General features: G+C 37.2%; 1 protein-coding gene across 2 annotated transcripts in view; it reads left to right on the top strand.

The window, feature by feature from the left end:
• fam168a (family with sequence similarity 168 member A) overlaps positions 1–4,930 on the top strand; it is a 29,349-nt gene extending 24,419 nt beyond the window's left edge. For both annotated transcript variants that reach the window (XM_010742815.3, XM_019260983.2), the window contains one exon: positions 74–4,930. The gene's annotated coding sequence lies outside the window, so the exon portion shown is untranslated. The remainder of the gene's footprint in view (positions 1–73) is intronic.
• The last annotated feature ends 1,070 nt before the right edge of the window (positions 4,931–6,000 follow it).

Raw genomic sequence — 6,000 nt, forward strand, 5'->3', positions numbered from 1 at the left:
TTCCTCTGTCGTCTGTCTGACTTAAACAAACTAAGTCGTCTTTCTGTCCACCTCTGTTCTTCTTTCCCAGCAGATCTGGAGTCCACCATCGTATGCAACTGCTCAAATCTTACACGGGCTCCCACTGGTAACCACGGGAACTCGGCACCTGTCTGCAAGAACAAAACTAAAGTGCAACAGCCACTTTATTATTATTGTTATTGTTATTATGCGACATTCTCTAACTTTTTTTTTTTTCTTCCAAAAGCTGCTTTTATTTTTTTATTTTTTTTTTCTGTTAATTTGCCAACCAGTCATTACCTTATTTGAATTTCTTCTCATTTCCTCACTTTTCTTTTGCTGTGTCTGTCTTTGGAACTCCAGAAGGACTCTTGACCAATCACGGGTGTCAGTTGCTCCTGTTTCTGTGTTGTGCTGGTGTGTGTGGTCCTTCCTGCTGCTGCTGCTGCTGCTGCTGCCGCCGCTCAGTTGGCTGGAAAATATCGGGCACTTATTCCTCATTATCATCTCCATCAGTTACTACAAAGACTTATTGACTTATGCTGCCAAATTTTCTAACAACTAGATATCAGCACAGGGTTTTAACATGATTAGGATTTTTGTTTATCGGGTTATTTAATTTTTTTAATACTCAACTGAATTAGTTTACTTCTTTGTTTTTCTTTCCAACCTTTGTTTTTTTTCCTTTTCACACACAAAAAAAATCCGCTTTGTTTCAGTTTAAGCTCAGTCGTCTTCCAGCGTGTTGCCGTCTGTCCGGCGGTCCATCATCCCGTCGTTATGTCTCTGTGTGAGTGTCGCTATGAGCAGAGCACTTACTGGCCATTACCCATCCTGCTGCGTGTCCACATTAACATAATACCTATTACGCATTAACAAATCATCACCTCCTTCATGCTCCATACTATGCAGGCTAGTATGTTGTGACACTATCAAAATTTTAACCATAGCCTAGGTCAAATGTACAAATATTTATAATAACTGTGTCAACAGCATGGACGGTCGTGCAACACTTTCTCACATGCACAACACAAGCATGCACACACACAGGGGCTCCTGTGGTGTGTTGGAGAACACACGATCACTTAGTGGCACTTACTGTACAATACCTCCAGTTATATTGTTACTGATCAACACACACACACAAGCAAACACACGTACATGACATGGATTTGTAGAGGAGTGCATGGCAGACGAGAAGGAGTTTAAAGGGATTGCGTTGGCACTAGGAAAGGAGAAGAGGATGAGACAAGGAGAGAGGATGGCAAGGAAGGAGGACGAGGTCACATGGTCACAGTCCGTTTTTTCATTTCAAAGTACAAAACATTTGAGTTTGTGACGGCTCACCTGCAAGAGGCTGCACAGACACACTGCTATCTTTGCACTACATGTATTGTAGATTGACTTCTCGCTGTGAGTTTGTCGTCTCCTCCTCCTCCTTCCTCCTTCCAGGCGAGGACTTATAACCAAACACTCAACAGATTCTTGAGTTAATAATGGACCAGTCACATAAACGTGCTGATAAGACAAAAAGATTCAGTCCACTCGTCCATTCCACGGTGCTGAAAAGACCAAACCAGTGACATGGATGGTTGTACACCACATTTAGGAAAAGATTGTGTCCAATCAGAAGGCCGTAATGTGTTTACACCTCGCCCGTGTCATATGGATGATTTGTTATTCTCAGAATTTGGGTCCACGTTTTTAACTTTGTGGGGAAATTTCAGCAAAATAAGAGTTAAAAAAAAAAAAAGAAAAGAAAGTGCTGGTTCAGTGTTCATGGCTATAAAGAATATTAGTAGGAGTACAGAGCTGTGATGATGCAGTGCCACTTCATTTTTATCCGGTTCAGTCCAGTTCGGGGAGGTCAGGAGCCAGTCCAGCATGACCTTCAGGAGATAATTTTTAGACTTTTAGTAGTTTTTATGAAAAAGAATCATCCATTTGTTCACTCTGCTTTTTTTTCTTTTTCCTGCGAAAGTCAGATTTACAAATGTCTGCTTCTACTGACTGCATTCAAGCATTATTCTCCATTTTCTTTTTCTTTTTTTTGCAGCCCAAACCTTTATTTTCTGAAAGTTAGAAGTCATTAGATGAGGATATTTGAGCCAGTGAGACATGGGCCATATACAGCCATTTTCTGTTGCCTTTTTATGCTTCTACATGTTAAAGGCATCTATGTACATGCAAAGGCATTGACCGACCCATCTCAATCACAAACACTACAAAAACACCAAGTAGTGGTAGTGGTGGTGGTGGGGTTTAATATTTAGGTGACGCCTGTGGTATTTTTCAGGATTTACAAAAAAAAAAAAAAAAAAGACTGAAATCACAACTTCATGATCTGTAGAGTACAGATTGGTATAACAAAAAGCATTTACTGCGCGGGTATGTAGATGAAGTGGTTTGATATTGCAATAAAATAAGAGGGAATGTCTCCCAACTGTTAACATACAGTAATTATTTTATCAGCGTTTTGAATTGATTTTTAAAAAAAATGCTTATTGTTGTAATCTCTAAATATGGATTACAGGCTCTGTATGCAGCCTCCATTCAATAATTATTACAGTTATTGCTAAGATGAGTAGAACATATCAAGAATTTGGGTATTGAATAACTTTGTGATGAAATATTGCACAACATAAGACAAAAAAACAAACAAACTTGATGACTATAATTTAATGCTAAGTAACAGGTACCTAGGCTTTGTAGTGCAGGAGGGCGGAAGAAGCAATTTATATTGTAATTAAAAATAAAACAATAAGGTCGAGTGTTTGAGGTATTCTTAGTCCAGATGTTTGTACACTAGTAGATTAATTCTCAAGAAAATATTACATAATGCCGCTGTCGGATGAAAACCGTCAGATCTTTGAGCCTTATTTTTAGAGCGACCCTTCAAAGATCTCGAGTGGATGTTATTGGCACGAGGGTCATAAAATATAAGGATCTTGTATATTTTAATTCAAGCCAGTAAAACCGAAAAGAAACAGAAACTGGATTTTCTTGCGACAGCAGTAATGTTACTCGTCATTAGGATTTATTTAACCAACCACTACTTCTGTCAGTATTTCTCAGTTAAATCTTATGTTTGTTTTTTATTTTATTTTCTTCTTTCCCTCTGGTCAATTGAGCATAATGGGTATGCATAATATTCAGGTGTATTTCACTATAGCATTGGATCTCTAAGTAAAAAAAAAATGCAGTATATTTATACAGCAAGTGGTACAGTAATGTATTTCTAGCTAAGCATGGTTGCATCAGTGTGGCAGCTATTGTTTGTGCTTTTAATATTTTTATTTTTTACCTCTATTATATCTCTGTCCTCTACATATCTGTCACTGAGGGGAGGGTGGGCAGTAAAGACGAGGTCTAGTAAACGAACTTCTCGTCACCTTTTTCTTTTTTTTCTTTCTTTTTTTTGTTAAATAATTATTGCCTGAATTCACAGACCTTGAGGAAGCAGAGGATTTTAACGACAGCTGAAATGGAGAGCAGTGTTTTGGTTGACTGAAAAAAAAGGGGTTCCCATGATGCTTTTGGAAGCCATCTTTGCAGTCTGTTTCTGTCCTGTGGGTGCAAAGATGTATTGGAACAATGTCTTGAAAAACCCTCAGCCCTCCGTGCCCTTTGTTCTGTGCCATATTTCACCAACAATTGTTAAGTGAATTAGTTTTTTCTCCTAAGTAACTGGTGAATTCTGAGTCCTTGTTATGTCTAGCTTCCTGTGAATCTGTGTTTTCCTATTGCTGTCCTATTTCTCACATTGTTGTTAATGCATATTGCTTGTCTGACCTTTTTTTAATCTTTCTTGCTGTATCCTCTGTGTTGGTCCTATTTTCACTTTGTGCCACAGCTCCATTCAGAGGACATTTTGCTTCCCTTTTAACCATCCAAACATTTAGTTTTATGACATTAAAGGATGCAAAATGATGCGTATGTTCTGCTCCCACCCATGTCCACATCTGCCTACTACTTTTAACTCGGCTCTCCACCCCTCTCCACCCTGTCTCAGTAGCACACATGTTGAACTTAAGGATAAATTGGTGCCATTGATGGTGATAATCTTTTTTTTGTTTGTTTGCGAAATCGCCACTAGATGTCACCAGTGACAAAGCCCAGAAGTGGCATCACCATGGTTCAAAGCTTTGTGCCAAATTGATGAATAAATAACGAATTGGTATCATCACATTTAAGAATAACAATAACATGTTGCATTTTGTGCACAGAGATATTTTTATGGGTGATCTTTTCCAAAATAAATCAGCAATTCTGTTTTAGGTGGCAAAGAATAGATCTTAAAGTTTTTATTTGTTGTTAAGGAGGAGTTTATCATTTTAAGTTAAGTGGAAAAATACGTTTATTTTCTGGACTGAGGATCAATGCTTTTAAAAACTAACTCAGTCGAGAGGCAGAACTTTTGTTGAAGTAGGTTTTTCATGGTGGTGAAACTGCTTCTTCATTTCACTCCATTCCTTGCCTCTCATTTATTTCAGTTTGCACTTAAGTGAAAATGGATAGTTGAACACTTTGAGTTTAGAGGGGGCGATGCAAAGTTGTCTTAATCATGGGTCTTTTATCATCTTTTTATCATTCATTATCATGTCCTCTGATATTTCTATACATTGAAAGGTGGTAACTTTTAATGAGAATTACTGTTGCGTCTCTTCACTTTGACAGTGAAAAATGCGAGCAGAACCATTCACGACACCTCTCCCCCTTCCATCTTTCCTCTCCCCTCTCTTTTATTTTTTTTTTGCCTTGCAGTTGCTAAGTCTTAGTTTTTTTTTTCTCTCATGAATATAAATTAAAACACTACTATCACAGTAAATAGTAGGCTCTTAAATGTCTTCGATGTTCTGCTGCAGCTTTTTAATTTCAACTTGTCAGAGATATCTCTTAGTTTAATTTGACACTAAATGTGATGCAAAAAGTGGAAATTCCTTGTCTTCCAAAAAAAAAGAAAAAAGAAAAAAAGAAGCATACTTGTATCCTCCCTGGATCGAGTATTAGGAACAACCCCATCTTTGGAAGTTTTAGTTTGGTACCCAGTTTGCACATGCTATGGTATATCTGTTACCGTAAGGTTGTGTTTGAAACAGAAGCCCAACGTCTGTTCAGCGTTGAGAGAAGTGAATTGTATGTTAGCTATTTGGTCCAGAGTGAAGGACCAGCGTCAGGCTTGTGATATGAAGTGTAAATCTGTTTTTATTTTATTTTTTATTTTTTTTTACGTTTTTATTTTTTTAATTTTTTTTTTTTTTTTCTGTTGAGGGTTTTTTTTTTGTTTTTGTTTTTTTTAAAGATCAGTTAGTGATCTTAGTACTATAACTAAGCCAAGTTTGTAATTGTATATTTACTGTAAAATGTAGAACATTGAATAACTATTAAAATTTTCCTATAAAAGGAAGATTGTCTTGTGTGGCCTTTTTTTTCTGAAAGGGACATTTTCACTTTGATTGGATTCACATACAGTATAATCCCCGTTATTATCTAGAGCTTACTTGTAATTTGTTCATTTGAATTTAGTTCATGCATCTCAAGGTGTAATTGGCAGTAAGACGGGACTGTAGTGACGCAAACACATCTAGAGTGGCTCCATAGATTGTGATTAGTGTGTGTCAGGAGGCTTTATTTTATTTTACCTACGCTGAAGACATTTACAATACAATAAAAAGTTGCTTGTGGTGGAAACAGTAGTCATGGTTCTAACAGCTGGAGCCACGCAAAATAATTGGATGTATTCTCTAAAACAAAAGTTCATCTTAGGACATGAACTCAAAAAAATTAATAAAGCTGACAAAAACCATGTCACAACACGGTCAATGACCACGTGTTTAAAACAAGGTTAATTTGTTGCAACGTTATTTTGGGAGCTACTGTTTTCAAGGCCAAGAATGGGCTTTTAATCTCAGCTGATGCCCCATGTAAGGCTAAAATGCATCCGCGAAGAAGATGACCACATATTTTGAAATCTGGTTTTACGGAAAGAAATACCATCTA

Source organism: Larimichthys crocea, chromosome VII (assembly GCF_000972845.2).
Source record: "Larimichthys crocea isolate SSNF chromosome VII, L_crocea_2.0, whole genome shotgun sequence".
NCBI lineage: Eukaryota > Metazoa > Chordata > Actinopteri > Sciaenidae > Larimichthys > Larimichthys crocea.